This window comes from Podarcis gaigeae, assembly GCF_964106915.1.
Source record: "Podarcis gaigeae genome assembly, chromosome: 10".
NCBI classification, from domain to species: domain Eukaryota; kingdom Metazoa; phylum Chordata; class Lepidosauria; order Squamata; family Lacertidae; genus Podarcis; species Podarcis gaigeae.
In genome coordinates this window covers 73899782-73917677 of record NC_139686.1, presented here as the reverse complement: position 1 = coordinate 73917677, position 17896 = coordinate 73899782, and the positions used below count along the sequence as shown (strand labels likewise).

General features: G+C 43.5%; 1 protein-coding gene across 7 annotated transcripts in view; it reads right to left on the bottom strand.

Annotated features, from left to right (window-relative positions):
• Positions 1 to 17896, bottom strand: part of FRMD4A (FERM domain containing 4A) — a 418655-nt gene that overhangs the window by 167906 nt on the left and 232853 nt on the right. The window lies entirely within an intron of this gene.

Sequence of the window (17896 nt, the reverse complement as noted above, 5' to 3'; positions counted from 1 at the left end):
CACAGGAAGAGCAGAAACGATCCACTGCTCTCTTATCACACAGAGATTTCTGCACTTGACACATTCAGAACGTGCTAGTCCACCTGAATGGCTCTGTTGTGCTGGTGCCCTCAGAATACCTCAAGGGATGAGCCAAGGAATCACACTCTGAACTTTCTCACAGTCAGAGAAAGGAAAAGGAAAGTAACTGCTCAGTGGAGAGATTCATTATGATATTATATGGTTTATTTCACTTGTAGAAAGTGCAAGCTGGTTGCCTTGCTGGAAGAGAAGGTACAGCAACTTGAGGCCCACCAAGCCACACAGAGCTACAGGATAAGACACAGAGTTTGTCAATAGAGCTGAGAGGACTGTGCTGGAACGGCAGCAAAGGTGGGGTGTCCCTAGGGAGCAGGAAGATCGCTCATTGCAAGAGACAAACCCCTGGAGGAATGTGACGCACAGAAGTAGGAAAGTCACAAACCACGCTTTGTCACTGGAGCTGCAAAATCACTTCCATGCTCTCACCTTGGGCACTGATTCTGGGCCAGAGGAGCTGCTATTACTAATTATATTATTATTATTATTATTATTATTATTATTATTATTATTATTTACAGTTCTTCATAAAAAGATCTCAGGGCAGTTCGCTGGAGTTGATAGCCTTAGAATATGCCAAGGTGGCTGTGAAAGGTGCAAAGATTCACAATATGACAGAGAAGTCTTATAAAGTCTTACAAAGCCCACTGACCACTACCCCTTCCTTCTGATTCATAGGGATACAAATAATACCGCCACAGACAGCCTTCAATGTATAGCATGGAATTATGAGACTCTGGGCAGGAAGCTGGAGAGCCTTGGGGCACAGGTGGTCTTTTCATCACTCCTTCCTGTGGAAGGTCGTGGCCCAGGAAGAGAGGGGGAAATACTGGAGGGAGACAACTGGCTGCACAGGTAGTGGTGTCAGGAACAGTTTGGCTTCTTGGACCATGATCTCCACTTCCTTGTGGAAGGACTTCTGGCAAGAGATGGGCTGCATATCACAGTTTTTGGCAAATATGTGTTTGCTAAGAGTTTCATGAATCTGATCAGCAGAGCTTTAAACGAAATCTTGAGAGGGAGGGAAACAACATTACAGATGACAGACCTGGTACTTGGGATAACAGCTTGATTGGTGCACAGGAAACTGAGGTAATGCTCCAGAAACCCACTAAAGGGCAAGAAACCACAAGAAGGAAGCAGCTGGAGGGAAGGACTCATTGCTTCAGTTGTCTCTACACAAATGCACGCAGTATGGGAAACTAGCAAGACAAACTAGAGCTTTTAGTACAGAATGGCAAATGCAACCTGATAGGCATTACTGAAACCTGGTGGGATAAGATTCATGACTGGGATGTAGAAAAAGAAATAGACAAAACAGGAAGGGAAAAGTAGCATTATATGTAAAGGATGTGTACACTTGTGAAGAAATCCATAACCTGGAGCATGAAAAGCAGATTGAGAGTATATGGGTAAAAATTGTAAGAGAGAGAGAAACAACAGTGACCTTACTGTGGATGTCTGCTATAGACCACCAAGCCAGACTAAAGACTTGGATGATGCCTTACTAGAGCAGATTACCAAACATTCAAAGAAGAGGGAAATAGTAATCATAGGGGACTTCAACTTCCCCGATATCTGTTAGGACTCAAACTCTGCCAAGAATGTAAGTTCTGACAAATTCCTCCATTGCCTCACTGACAATTTCGTTTCCCAGAGGGTGGAAGAAACAACCAGGGGATCATCTATCTTGGACCTGATCCTCACCAACAGGGAGGAACTGATCAGTTATGTGGAAGTACTCAGAAACTTGGGAGGAAGTGATCATGTTCCCCTGGGTTTCATGATTCAGAGGGAAGGAAAAGCTGAGTGTAGTTGGACATGCACTCTGGAGGTTAAGGCCAATTGAGTGAGATCCCATGGTCAAAATTACTCAAAGAGAAGATGGGAGTTTCTAAAAGGAGAAATACTGAAGGCCCAAATGCAGACAATTCCCACAAGAAAGAAAAGTGGAAACCAGTGTGGCTGCATAAGGAGCTTACAGATGAGCTGAGAGTTACAAAGGGCATGTATAAGAAATGGAAGAAAGGGGAAATCACAAGTAGCCAGCTGGCTAAAGCTCAGAATGAGCTCAGGATTGCAAGAGAGGTTAAAAAAAAAAAAAGATTTATTGGGTAATGCTTGAAGCAAGGGGAAGAACAAGCAAGTAATAGGTCCTCTATGTGGAGAAGAGAGAGAAATGCTATTTGGTGACAGAGGGTGGAAATATTCAACACTTACTTTGCCTCTGTCTTCACCCAAAAGGAATAAATGCCCAACCTAGTGATAGCAGAATAAATAATGTAAGGATGAAGTTGCAGCACAAGATGAGGAAAGAGTGGTAAGGGAACACCTGGCTACTTTATATGAATTCAGATGAGCTGCATCCAAGGATACTGACGAGCTGCAACGTGTGCAGAGGAGGGTGACCAAGGTGATACAAGTTCTGAAAACCAAGCCTTAGGTGGAACGACTGAGGGAGTTGGGTGGTAGTGGACTCTCCTTTCTTGGAGGTTTTTAAGCAGAGGTTGGATGATCTTCTGTCATGGATGTTTCAGCTTGGATTCCTGCATTGCAGCGGGTTGGGCGAGATGACCCCTGGGGTTCATTCCAACTCGAAGATCCTATGATTCTATGAAACTAGTTTGCACTGCAGGGACGAGGGTCCTTTTACAAAGTACAGTTTAAAGCGCTTGAAAGCCCTTTATTTTAACGGTAATATTATGAGTTTGAACACATGAGCCACCCTATAAATTCAGGCAGACTAGTTTTTTGCCTTGCCTTGTTGCAAAAGACGCAGGAAGTAATCTTGAAAATGATTTTGAGAAGTGAGAATCACTTGCTTGGTTTTTGCATGCCTGTTTCTTTTCTTTAGTAAACAGGTATGAGATGTAGGGATGGGGGAAGAAATTCAATTCAGTTCTCATTTAAAGGTGAACCTGCCTAATTTGCACTTTCTGTGCCATCTGAAACACAGCCATCCTTCAAAATTCACAATTTTCCAAATTTTGCAAGGCTATTCCCTGCAAAGTAATGTGCACAACAATGCAGATACTACAGTAAAGTGTAAATATATTAACAAAATTAACATAAGAAGTGTTACATTGGAGAAAATTGCTGTGCAAAAATGTGTCTAATAGGCAAAATTTCATACAATTGTGTATATACAAAATTATATGATATCAGAAGTTACTTTATTATTATTATTATTATTAAAATTATTATAATTCTGGTTTTTTTAAAATAAATCAAAACACTCCACCACCACCAAAAGGTATAATATTTAATTAACAGCCAAAGGCCTGATCGGAAAAAGGACTGAATGACTCTGAAAGTCCTTGTGAAAGTCCATTTCTTAATACTGCAAATTATTGAGTGTAAACTGTAAACCTCTATGGGACAAAGAATCATAGAATTGGAAGGGACCCCAACAGTCATCTAGTCCAACCCCTGCAATTTAGGGATGTTTTGCCTAATGTGAGTCTCAAGCCCCCAACTCTGAGATTAACAGTCTCATGCTCTACTGACTGAGCTATGATGGATGATAAAAAAACATTCATATGGAAATACAGCCATACAGAAATAGGTTCAGCAATACAGGACATACGTTTCCCCCCTATATATGATTTTGTGTGTTGAATACTCTATCTGCTTTCTCTCTCTCTCTCTCTCTTTCTGGGACTTAACAATGACACGCACATGGCATTCAATCGCCCTAGAAGAAAGGAAATTCCTCTTAAAGGAAGTTACTTGGCAACTCCCAGATCTTGGAATGTTTGTATTAAGAAATGATTTTCTATTTACCTCTGACATCAATGTAAAGCTTACAATCTCATTTAACGACTGCTGGCCCAAATGTTTACACAGTGAATTTTTCAGCTTAGGATCACACAGAGAAGAGGGCAATTGTTTTGCATTGCTCCACAAAACATCTTGGCAGCTTAGTGCCTAACCCATTCATCTTGTGAGCGACTGCAAACATGAGCTGGAGGCACCCAAGAAAATAACCCTTGTGCATCCTGGGAAACACACAGACTATACATTGCAAATCATAGGCCAGCCTCCTGCTAAGTGATCATTCGACTGTAAAATCTGTGGTAGCTTTTGGATGCAGCACACATAAAAGGATCCTGTGTGTGAATGGGTGTGCCGGGCAACACACATACACACTTTTTAAAAGTAGTTCCAACAGCTACAAACAGTCCTGTCCAATATCCTCTCAAACAAGATGTTCCTTGAGAATTCTGCCTGCTGAAAGCATCCCCACATTTACAAATTTACAAAATGCAAATTCTGTTAATTGGAACAGCTCTATACATTTCCATAACCCATTTTGCTAGCCTACAAAAGAAAGAAGTCCCATTTTAATCAGATTTTAAAAGAAAATTACAATGGCAAACAGCATATTTATTAAGGCATTCAACCCTGCTGAAAAGCACTCTCCCTTTCAGAAACTTTGTAGGCGGAAGCAGTAAATAAGCAAAATTGTTTGCTATTCTGCGTGGGAACAGAAAACATTGCCCTCACTCTGATTTAGCCTCGGGGTACCATCATAAAGCCAAATCTGATTAGCTATGGTGTTATCATGCTGTCAAAATTATTCCCAGAAGCCCATGATCACCCATGAAGAGTGAATGTTGAAAGCCATTCCCTCGCTCTGAATTGGCTTCAAAGTCTTGTCTTGTAGCCAAATCTGATTGTCTACATGACATAACGGTATCACCACACTGATAACATTATTCCTGAATGGCTAGAATCAATGCCTATTGAAAAATGCATAGAAAATATAGCTTCAGGTATGTGGGGGTATTTTGGGGGGTTCTTTTCAAGTTTGGGGAACATTCAGTGCCTCTCTGATATTTATATTTATTTATTGACCCGAGTTCAAATCCCTTCTCGGCCATGAAACTCACTGAGTAAGCTTGGGCCATTCCCTGTCTCTCAGCCTACCCTATGGAGAGGAGAACTTAGACAGGGCTGTCACCCCGTCAGATGGGAATCATTGAGCCATGACTTTGCCTAACAATATTCAGGAGTGGTGTGTGTAGCTCAGGAAAAAAATTACTATAGTGTGACCTGTTTTAGGAAACAAGTCCATCTGCATTTCAAGCAGCTCAAGTTTGATTTTAATATGATTTAAGTTCCAATTGAAGCCATAGTCTGAGCCAATAAAGTTAAGAAGTACTCTGCTTTGTAGTTTGTGTATGTCTGATGTAGTCAACATCTAAAAGCTAATGCTTCCTCTCAAATAAAACAGAAAAAATGCTTACAGAATAAGAAAAAAAAACCAGAGCTCAAAGTACTTTCATACATTTAGTAATCTTTCTCTTTTGGTCTTGCAAATTTTTAATCTCCTAAGAAGCTGATCCAGTAAAAAGATATCATCAAACCAATTGTATTCACAATGCGATTTATTACTACCATATCTGTTTAATTACAAAATATTTGGCAGAAAAAAGCAAAACTATTAGAAATCAGATACCTCCGTAGCAAAGAAACTTCCTACTTTGAAGAATGAACTTTGCCAACAAGCAAGCTTGTGCTTTGCTGAAGTGAAGCTGAAATTTCTTAATGATTGTGTCCTCTTCCTCTCTACAATAACATCATGTCTTAAGTGTCCTCAACTGCAAATCTCACTGAGGTAGACAGATTTTCATCGGCAGTGCATTCTAAGGAATAAACTGTAGCTAAAATACAGAACCATAAAACAGAAAAGGATTTGAAATTTGACTTTAGCTACAACTATAACCAAGCCCTGGATGTTCACCCCCAGTTGAGCTAACAAATGCTTAAGTCCAGTGGGAAAGTCGACTTGAAAGCCATATGCCATATGCCATATGCCAGGAAAAAAGGTACAGGACGAGGGAGACAGTGAGCCCTTCTAAACTTTTACTATTTTGCTGAATTTGGTGCTAAAATTGCACCCAGAAAATTCTGGTTATGCACGTGAAGTGGATCTGGCACGTCTGCACAAGAAACTCCAATTCAAGGTGCTGGATTTGGCCTATAAAGCCTTAAATGGCTCAGGACCGCAATACCTCAAGGACCATCTCTCTCTGTATGAACTGATTAGGACCTTATGCGTATCATCTGAGACCCTTCTTTGGGTGCCTTCTCCACAAAAATCTGGAGGGCAGCAACACGAGAACAGGCCTTTTCTGTGGTGGCTCCCCTTTTTGGAATGCTCTCCCCAGGGAGGCTTGCCTGACGCCTTCATTAGACATCTTTAGGTGGCAGGCAAAAATGTTCCTCTTCTCCCTGGCCTTTGGCTAATTAAACCATCTCTGGTCTTTTAGACTGTGGGGGTATTATTTTTGTTTGTCATCATGGTATATGTTTTTGTGTTTTTATTGTCCTGTGATCTTTGGATGAAGGGCAGTATAGAAAGTTTAACAGCAGCAGCAGCAGCACAGCAGCAGCAGCAACAACAAAGAAACCTGCTTCCAAAAAAGAAAGACTTTTTGAAGTAAGAAAAGTCCCCTGGAAAGTGTGGCATCACAACTGATTGACCTCATATAACCTCCCTGCAAAAAAATCAGAATGTATACGCAATAAAGAGCTGATATTATATATTCTCCCCACAAACTTGGGGAGCACGGATTTCAGAAAAATAAGTCATGTCAGACTAACCTGATCTCGTTTTTTGGCAGAATTACAGGGAGAAATGTAAAATATTGCACTTGGGCAAAAAAAAAATGAGAGGCACAAATACAAGATGGGTGACACCTGGCTTGAGAGCAGTACATGTGAAAAGGATCTAGGAGTCTTGGTTGACCACAAACTTGACATGAGCCAACAGTGTGACACGGCAGCTAAAAAAGCCCATGCAATTCTGGGCTGCATAAATAGGAGTATAGCATCTAGATCAAGGAAAGTAATAGTGCCACTGTATTCTGCTCTGGTCAGACCTCACCTGGAGTACTGTGTCCAGTTCTGGGCACCACAGTTCAAGAAGGACACTGACAAACTGGAACGTGTCCAGAGGAGGGCAACCAAAATGGTCAAAGGCCTGGAAACGATGCCTTATGAGGAACGGCTAAGGGAGCTGGGCATGTTTAGCCTGGAGAAGAGGAGGTTAAGGGGTGATATGATAGCCATGTTCAAATATATAAAAGGATGTCACATAGAGGAGGGAGAAAGGTTGTTTTCTGCTACTCCAGAGAAGCGGACACGGAGGCAATGGATCCAAACTACAAGAAAGAAGATTCCACCTAAACATTAGGAAGAACTTCCTGACATTAAGAGCTGTTCGACAGTGGAATTTGCTGCCAAGGAGTGTGGTGGAGTCTCCTTCTTTGGAGGTCTTTAAGCAGAGGCTCTGATGGTGTTTCCTGCTTGGCAGGGGGTTGGACTCGATGGCCCTTGTGGTCTCTTCCAACTGTATGATGAGGATGAAGCAACATCCACCATGCCTTTTCCTCCAGTTGCATCAATTTCAATTTCACATCTATCCCATCTTTCCTCCAAGGAGCCAACAAAAGCATCACAACAACCTTTTGGAGCAGGCTAGGTTGAAAAATAGCAAAACAATGCCACACACAACAACCTTCAAAATGGAAGCTCCAGCATTTTCCCTCAATACTGCTCAGGCTGTTTTCATAAGGTTTTCAACAGTGCAGTAAAATGGGCATCAGTTAATCACTTAAACGGGAACTGCCCCCCCTTCCGCTCATGCATCCTCACTGGAAGGTCACTGGGTGGGCTGGTCCCAAGGGCACACAGTATGGTACAGCTGCCCTGGTGCTGGTGCTCTGGTTCAGCTGCAGAAATTCTACACCCGCCCACATGCATGCTCACTGCCAGCTAATGCAGGCAGCCCCGTTTGCACAGGGCTTACATTCTGAGGCCCTGCAGGCACCAGTGAAGTCACATATAACTGAAATCCATTGAGTAAGCCTGCAAACACCCTGCTCCGCCCCACTCCACTCTACCCTGCACCCCATCCCTGTTCTTTAGTGATGTTTCAGTAACATCTGTATGGTGTTTCCGGGTCATTCCGGGTTCGGCGTGATGTGCGTATACACAGCTGCGCACATATTGAACACATGTAAACGGGGAGCTGCCTGTAGCATTCTGCAGGTTTGAAAGCATTAACATATCATTAAACACAGATTTCTTTATAAAATGTCTGCATTTCAAATGTATCGTTATAATTCCCAGCACTAGTGGAATGCATAGATACTGTAATTTGAGAATATCTGTGTTTAAAAGTCTCATTCCCATTTTTTAAAAAGAAAGATTAATCTGAGATCTCTCACTCTTGGATATTCTGGTTGCCAAGCCGTATAATGGCTGCTGAGCTGTTTTATATCACACACAGCATTTCAAAGTACATGTGTGTACAATTCCACTTCCCTTTCTACCTTATGTGTGTTTGAAAGGAACAGACTATTTTCAATATTAATAACCTGGCTTTTCAACACCCTACCAAGCCCCTGACTCATTTTGGAGGGTCCTTGTCCAGAAAAAACAGTCATATTATCTAAGAACCAAACTGAGGTCTGTGAATGGGTCAAGTACAAACACATCCAATTTGTTCTTTCTTAAGGAGTCTTGGGAAACCAACTGGCTGGGAATTCGTGGATGCAGTCACAGGCAGCAGCTCTAGAAGAAGATGCAAAATGTAAAAACCTGGGTGGCATTAGCAACATTAAAGGTTGCAGTAGGTTGCGTCTAGGTGGTCAGAGGTCACCCTCATGCACATAACAAATTGATCCTGTGTGAAACTAAGCCCACTGAAATCAATAGACAGGGCCAGCCCAATAAATTTTACTGCCTGAAGCAAAGCCGCACATGGCATCCTTTCCCACAAAGGTGCACGGTGCCCCTGAGCACACGCAGAATCAGCGTTAATGGAACGTTTTCCTTAAGACCAGTACATAAGCCAAACATAATGTGTGCTACGATGATACCTGCTGCATCTTCTGATACAGGTCCTGCAGACATGAAGAACTGAGGCATGATCAGAGCTGATTATTTGCTACAAGTCACAGTATATTTTGTGGTTTTATGCATGCTTTATATCCTCCTTTTTGCTGTCTTTACCTGTGAGGAATTAGTTTTGCAGCCTGATTCACCCATGTTGGAGAGGCTTAAGAGCAACAGCCCAAGGGAGGAGCTGCTGCCACTGTCCCTTAGCACTTTGCCTAACAGTAGCGCTGGGCTTCGCTGAGCCAACTCTGTGCTGAATGGGGTTGTTGTAGGGATTAGCCATCAAGTTGTGAGTCTCTATGCCCTTTCCAGCAGCAGCGAAACCCCCTCCACAGACTGGGAGGATAGAAAATCACAACATTGTCGCCAAGCTGCATGAGGCAAACGCTCCTAAAACAGGTCTAAGCAACTTGCAACTCCCTGAGTCAAACACAAGCTGCCAGTCATGTATGGTGTCCTATTAGGAACAGGACACCCCCACCCAACCCCTTTTGAAGTCTCAGTCAGACAGCAAAGTCAAAAGGTTCATCATATATCGCTGCAAAACATTAAGAGCTCACCACAGGAAGGCCATTTGGGGCAGCAGGTGAAGCTTTCTGAAGCTCTCCCTGTAGCCTGTGTTCCAGTCTTTACAAATCTATTTTGGGTGTGGCTAAAACAGCAAATTGAAAGAAACAAGCAGGTCTTTGAAATCATTAAATCACAGAAGCAAGCGAGCCTCATTCCTCTAATTAGAAGTCCCCCTGCCTGCATTCCACAATCCTGGACTGTTCACAACATGCTTGGATTTGGGTTCAGTGGCTAAGCCTGGGCTTAGCTTAAAAACACCAGCCGAAGACTGTTCCTTTAAAGTTATTCAACCTGTTTCCATCAGATCAGACTCTCTACTGCCCATCCAGATACTGGAGGGTGTTCTTACAGTGTGGTCTGGAAGGTGTTTGTTTTTCCTAGCTGATATCTGTCAGACCTCAGCCTCTCCAGTACATAACTGAGAATGAGGCTGCACCCCCGGCTATTGAAGATAACATTGGTAGGAACGCAGTGCTCTGGGCAAGGAAGAAAGAGAACTTGGCATTTCTTCTGAGAGCCTGAGTTCCCCACCCATTAAACATTCTAATTATGGATGCTGAGTTCTTAGAAGCAAACGCAAACTGCACCACATTCTCATTGTTACTTGCCCTGTTAAACGACAGGCAGTGTGTCAATTTGAGGCAGAGCAAATGAACAGGACTCCACCTCTCCTGGAACAGTCCAAATGCATCGTCACATTTTGCCCTTTGCTTCTATGCAGTCTGAACAGCCCACACCATGGGCACTGCTACATGAATGAATGAAAGACTTTACGGCTGAAAATACACCAATATACCATTAATCAAGTTTTGGAAATTCCATTTCCTCCCTCAGCTGGCCTGCTCCAATGATTGCTACTTACAATGGACAAGTTGTCTGTTCTGGACCTGGGAATATATGTTTAGAGGTGATGATCAATGTCTCTTGCATCATTCACAGAATCACAGATGGAGGAGACCCAGAGGAAGCTCAGTCCAGTTATGTTCAACATTTGCAGATCTGGGATTGAGTCACACCTTTAATGTGGATCCCACGTTTAACATTTCTCCATCTCCATCTTTCCCCTTCTGTTTCCCCCCTCCCCAAACAGAAGAGTACTGATGGTTAACACCAACCCACCACTCAAAGCACACAATGTCCCAGTCCGAGCTGCTTGCTTAAAGGCTACCAGCCGAACCATGTCTACACAACGCTCATTTGTAAATTGTGAGGATTTCAACCCCGCCAATCAAGAGATTTCCCAGGGCGACTCATTCCTGAAGCTTCCAGATAAAGCCACTTTGCCCTAATTATACTGCACCACAAGGAGCCAAAGGCAAATTTATTAGCTATATGGTCAGCATTGTTTACAATAACAACAAATAAGGGGAGAACTATATTAAAATTATGTAAGAGCATAATGTTCCCAGCAAAGACTCGCACACAAAACGATTAATGTTTGTGTGTCACATTATAAATGCTGAACAATCAAATATGTAGAGAGTCAATAATTTACTGAAATATATTGATTTTGCTTCTTCTAACAGCTTGTAGCAGAAATCAAAGCCTAATATTACCTTTTCCTGCATGTCCTGTTTCTCTGCCTCGTCTTCTCTCACGCACTTACACATGCATGCACATGGTGAAAATTGCTACTGATCTTACCACCTTGTGGTTGGTGCGGCTAAAACAAATGCTTGTATGTGTGATTGTGGTAAGAAAACTCTTCCTGTCTGCAAGAGCTCTCCCAGGGATTGCACCACAAACAGAAAACTAGAGCAAAGAAAGAGTCTCAGGCCAAAGACACTTGCTTGGTTAAACTAGTAGTTGCTGCTGCCTTAAAAGAGTAGAAACTTATAGAAAGGGAGAGAAACCTCAAGCTACACAAGGAAAGGGAAAAGGCCAAGCGTCCTTCCCAATGCAGTTCTTCCATTAGCATAGCAGACTTCCACTAGCACAACCAAACTTTCCCTCCGATCCTCTCCCCTGCACACCCTCAAATTCTGCCCTAGAGGGTTGGAGATCCTCCAGAGCAGATTCTGGGGAGGCAAGGAGAGGAAGAGGAAGTCCCATGGCACAAGATGAACTGCACGTGAGCAGTGTTGGATACGACCCATAGAAAGTAGGGTTCTGGAAAATGGGGTGGTGGGGGAACATCCCTAGTCTATTCCAAATGTTTTGGCTTGACGCAAGACTAAGTATGGGCCAGAACTTAAACCCCACCCCTTGTTGGCATTCGCTGCATTCAGTGAGCATCATGACTGTCCTCCAAGCATCCATGATAATGTCAGAAGGGCTTCTGAGCTCTTCTTTCCAGAGGATGAATTATCAGGCTCTCCATCTCAAAACACGGCACAGCTTCAGAAACAGCATTCAACGCAGTGTGAGATGGGGCTGCCAGAAAAATAAGCTAGGAAAACCCCCAGGTGTAGGCGCCAACCTTCCACCTCAGGTGTTCTCACCCAATGTACACAATAAAGAAACAATAAAATCTGTTTCTATTTTGACATGCTTTAAAACAAATGCATATAATTGTGTTTAATTGTTGCAACCCATACTGGGGCCTTAGGGCAAAGGGCAGGTAATAAATTGTGACAACAGTAACAGTAATATAATTATCACCACCATAAACAATGGAGGTTAGAAATAAGAATGAGAACTGGGGGGGGGGGGGGAGCAGCTGAAGATACAACAAAAGCTATCTTGGGAATTCTCACTTCTCCAAATTTTGCGATGCAGTTTTCCAACAAAATCATGTGTACAAAATGCATATATAGGGGCAAGTGTGCCTAGAAATGCATATATTAGTAAAAATAAAATATAGAAATACATTATATTAGGAAATTTCCTGTACAAATGTTTAACAAAACTGCATACAAAAATATGTATATAAGCAGAAATGCACAATAAAATGATGGAGAATTCTTCTGAGGACTTATTTTTAAGTTGCAAACTGATGCTGAAATGTGGAGAATTGAACTTGGAAAAATGCCAAACTAAGTTAAACTGAAATGGATGAATCCATCCATCCCTACCTGCTATGGGTATTCTGTAGATGGGCCTTGGATGTGACCCAGCAAGGCTCTTCCTATGCTCTTAATTGAATAGGTTACCAAGGTTTTTCCTGGGCTTAACCCCAAAGACTTAAAGCCCTATGCAGTATTGGTCCTAGGTACTTACAGAAAAGCATCATCCCACTATTCCTCCTGGTACCTTAAGATGGCCATGAGTGAGGACTAGGCTAGTTGTGCCAACAGAGATGTAAGAATCCAGTTCTGTCCTCTTTAAACTTTGCAAGCAGAAGGTGTGTGGCTTGAGACCACAGCACAGGGAACTGTAATTTGTCTCTCCAGCACTATTTTCATGCTGAAAACTTTCTCCCCGCCTCCCCTAAGCTATTTGTCCTGACTAGATAAACGTATGTGCATGCATTCATTCATGCATCTCAGTAGTCACATCTAATTTGGTCTTAAGTATCTGATTTTTGTTGTCTTCATTTCTAGAGGTTCTGTGATTGATTAAAAGATCCAGGGACTTTCCCCCAGTGGTTCCCTCCTTTTGGAGATCCCCGACAGAGGCCCCGCTGGCAAGTTCATGCCAGACTTTTAGAAGCATAGTTAAAAGCAAGAAGGGCTTGTTCTTGTTCTTTTTCCTGGTTCTGATTTCTGGGTGCTACTGTATTTTTCCTTGTGCAAGTGTGTGTGGTTCTTTAACAGTGAGCTGCTTGCAGAGCCCACATGGCCAGTAACGTGTCTTATGAATGCTACAAATAAATAAATCTGGCCCTGTTTGCAAAAGAACAAGGAAGGGATGGGGAGAACTGCAGGCAGCAGTGTGACTAACTACCCAATGTATTATATGCGTGGGATATCAAGCAACAGGTGCTGGATCAGGACTAACCCAAACAAAAGAGGATGGGGAAAACAAAGTGTCTGGAAAGCTACAAAGAAAGAGACCTGTTGGTGCTAAACAGATACTGTATGCACAGGTGGGCCGATGTTTACTGCGCATCTTCCCCCGCCCCATTTCAAAACACTGAAGGATGGCAAACACAGCAAGACATGAAAAGATGTTCTCGCTTGGTTACATTTTAAAGGGCAAACACATGCTGATGCTATAGGATGAAACAGTTGTTTCATTTGCAGATTTAGGGAGCCCAATTGAAAATGCTGCCATAAAGATTTTTGACTGCTGGGTTTTGTGCTGATTCTGAGCTCTCTTTGCTTGTCATGGCAGTTTTGTATAGCTGGCAGACTATACAAAAAGCTCACTGAAAGCGTCAGTTCTGGATGGCATTTCTTTGCTATCTGACAGCAGCTCCTGGGTAGATAATTGCGAAATATTTCAAGTGCTCAGGATACAGGGGCTGTGCCAATTATTCTCCACTTTTACTTTCGTGAAAAAACTATAAGATAGAGGTCTTCCCCATCTAGACCAAAAAATAAAATGAAAAATGTCAAAATATTTACTTAGTTTTATCCTGCTATGCATCATATCCCCCTCTACTGCTTTTGTGTCCCCCACTGCCCAATCTCTCTCTCCCCCCCCCCCCAGCTGCTTCTTTCCTGGATTAGTCACCTGGGTGTCCACACCCCAAACCAAATGGGATGATGCCACACCTACACTGCCAGCCACAGTCATGAAAGAAGGAACATTTGACTACACAGTGATGTCACTTGGGAGGACAATGTACACAAAGAAGGAAGCATTTTCACAAATAATGCTGGGAGGCGAACAGTGAAGAAGAAGTGTTTTGGCACTGACAAGTAATGTTTGCAAAGTCATCACTATCACCACCATCATCATAAACTCCAATACTGACCACATCAGTAGTCAAGTCAGAACACTCAAGAAATGAAAAGAAAATGCTATTTATTTAGGTTGAGATATTATTTAAGAGAGAGGAAAAACTTACATTTTTGCTAGCCCAGTGTCAATTATCAGTGGGCACACAGTTATCAGAGGAGGAATGACTGCTGGGAGGCGCTCAGAAAGAAGAAATGCCACGGTGCATCTGCAGCAGGACGAGCGGACGCCCTCATCTGCTCCAGGTGCAACAAAACATGTCAGTCTCTATGGCCACAGAAGATGCTGCAACCTTCCAATGGTTTGACTTCACCCCCAAAGGCAGACTCCTCCATTGTCTCCCGAGACAGACTGATGCCAAGCACAGCCAGCAGTGAATGAGGAAACACATGGTCTGATACGGCTCCCTGGGTGACCTTGAGCTAATTATTTCACATGGTTCTTGTGAGGGAAGGAAAAGGGATAACCTGAAGTACACGGCCTGATGGGAGATGGTGTACAGAGTCCCCTCTACTACTATGCAGCAAGCATGCCAGAGAGAACATTAAAGAAACTTCCAGCAAGCACTCTCACTTTCATCTCACTTTTATCATGCACAGGGCTTTGTCTCTTTCCAATGTATAACACAATATGTGCATCTGGCAGTGCTCAGAAATCTGTGGACTTGCCTTGTAGCTTGCCTGAGAGTGGCCATGGCAGCAACAGCCCCTTGTTTAATGAGTGTCCTTACCTACAGTACCACTAAGTTACCAGACATGTAAAGTACCACTTCCTAGGTTCAGTGGTGGAGGAAGCCGCTTGGGCGTCAGGGGCGGGGCGAGGGTGGGGGACACCACAGGGCCTCCAGAGTCTGCCTACCTCCTCCCACTCAGCTACCCTACAGCTGGGGGGGAGGCAGCGGGTGGACTGTTTGGGCAGCACAGAGCCTGCACACACCCAAGCCACCACATCTCTCCCAGGAGAGGCACATGGCTTGGGCGCACTGCAGGCCCTGAGGTGAGTGCCGCCCAGCATTTTGTCACTCCCCCAGTGGTGACACCTAGGGCAGCCTGCACCCACAGCACCCACCTTCCTCTGCTCCTGCCTAGGTTGTCATTGAATGTAAGCCGCATTTAGCTAGCCTGCATCTAGTAGTCTAACAAAGTCACCCAAAGCATCAAAAGAGCAAAATAAATCAGGTAACTGGCTGTCATGTTGTCAAGGAAATAAACAACGTATCTGGATTAGGGACCTAGAATGTTTATATGGACAAAACCAGCACTTGGAAAACCTGCATCCCATGCTCAGGGAGGTGAACAGACAGGATATGCAAGGTTCAAAGTGGCTCACTGGCTCAGGAAGAGGGTTAATAATCAGAGCCTGATGTGATACCGGTGAATGAAATTGCTTGATTCATGAAAATGAAACGAGCAAAGGCTCAGCCTAGGAGCTCCAGACATGAGAGTTGAAAAGGTTTCCAACAATATCTTCCTGCTTTGTTTTTGAGACGTTTCTGTGAAGCTGGGGCCAAGATAGGTGAATTTCAATTAAAACTAGGATGAAAGCTCTTGGAAGGGCTTTCAAAGAAATAAGAACGTTGATAGCAAAGAATTCCACATCTGCTGGCTGCAATCTCAGCCAGCAGCCTCACATACACATATGATCCACTCATGATCATGGGTGATGGTTCACTGCAAGAGACTTGTGAAAGCAATTAAGGACAGGTCCACAACAGGTCATTAGGTCCCTGTGGAAAAGGTTTGGCTAGAGAGGCAGCCTGGGAGCCCAGGAACCAGAGCCTCCCACAACTGCCTTGGTACAGGGTGTAGCATTGGGGTGGGAACATGGCAAGGTGCTGCAACATCCCTCTTGTGGCTCTCACAGAGAGGAAAGGGCAGGCCAGAAGAACAGTGGGTCAAAGGGCCTTGTAGGGATGCCCCCTGTGAGGCACGGCCGAGACTTATAAGCCAGCAGGGCAGGAGCAAGGAGTCAGCTTGGAACACTGCACAAGGAATGCTGCTTGGCACACAGAAGAATTAGATGTGAGAGAGCGTGGGAGAATGAGATTGAAAGCTTGCATGAGTAGGGGAGTGAGAGAGACTGGGAGAAAGCTTGGATCATGTGTACAGGGGAACTTTACCTGGGGTTGAGGAGAAGCCCTGGCACAAGAGGGACCAGGAGGACTGGACTAGAAGGCCCTCCCTGGAGAGTGGGAGGAAGGTGGAAGGACAGGAAAGGAGTGTAGGGAAGTCTGTAAGGAAGGACTCTGCGATAAGCCCAGTGGCAAGCCAGAGAAGTGTGTGTGCTGTAAAACCAACCAACCAACCAACCAACCAACCAACCAACCAACCAACCAACAAAACCCTATGGATAAAAAACAACAACCAACCATAGGTGAACTCCTGAACTCCTTTAGGAAGTAGAACCCCACCAGGTGAATCCTGCAGGAAGGGAACACACTGCCATTCTGTGGGCTTCCTTTCCAAAATCTATAATACTCCCATTCGTCAAAGCCCACAGGATCAATGGGGATGCTGTCTCTAATGCAGAACAGAGGTTGCAGACCCAAGTCTCAGTGCCATTCCCAGGTTAAAGATGAGATTAGCAGATGGTGTCCAGGGCCTGTAGCAGACTTGCGAACTGCAAAGTAAGGTTTTTGAGCAGGAACTCAAAACAATATCAAACTTTTACTAGCTGATGCCATGCTCTCCCTAAAGAAGGCATTAATTTCAGCCACTACAGAACCACAAGTATATGTCCTCAGATTCCATAATGGAAGAAAGGTGATATATAAGCATAAAACAAGAAATAAACCAAAATTTCTCCTGCAACCTGAAACCTGAGGGATATAAGCACATCTCTTCTGCTGCTATTCTGCCTCTACTTTCACAGCCCATGTGCTGTCATCTCTTTGAGAAAAGATAGCCTTGGATACTATTTAAGTCACTAGCTATGGTCAAGCAGAAACAGAAAGCACAGAATAGGAAAAAATGGAGCCAGGAGTTGCCCATTTCCTCAGTTTCCCAATCAGATAGTGAACGAGAAAAGTAGAGCTGCAATGTTTACTCAATTAATGGTTTAGATTAATGAATTAAAAACTTTTTAACCAACTAATAAGATGCTACCAATTTATCAAGCAGATTTTTTAAAAAGTATTTTTCACACAGGTACTTATAAAAACTGTAATTGGCAAATGCAATTTTGTAAGATGCATTCCCCTCTTCTCTTCCACCAGACGGGTGTGCCTCTTATAAACTGATGCCTCCTAGGTGCACTTATGTACCATCTGAAAACAAATAAAAGCATCCCTCTTGATTTAGGACTGTTGTTTTTAATCACATGCAAGTTAGAACATGTTTAATCAATCACTCAGTCGATTAAAGCTCTTCTGATTTCTTTATTCAGGTGACAGCCCAGGGCGGGGAGAGGGGAGGAGGAGGAGAAGAAGAAGAAGAAGAGGAGGAGGAGAAGGAGTTTGGATTTGATATCCCGCCTTTCACTCCCTTTAAGGAGTCTCAAAGCGGCTAACATTCTCCTTTCCCTTCCTCCCCCACAACAAACACTCTGTGAGGTG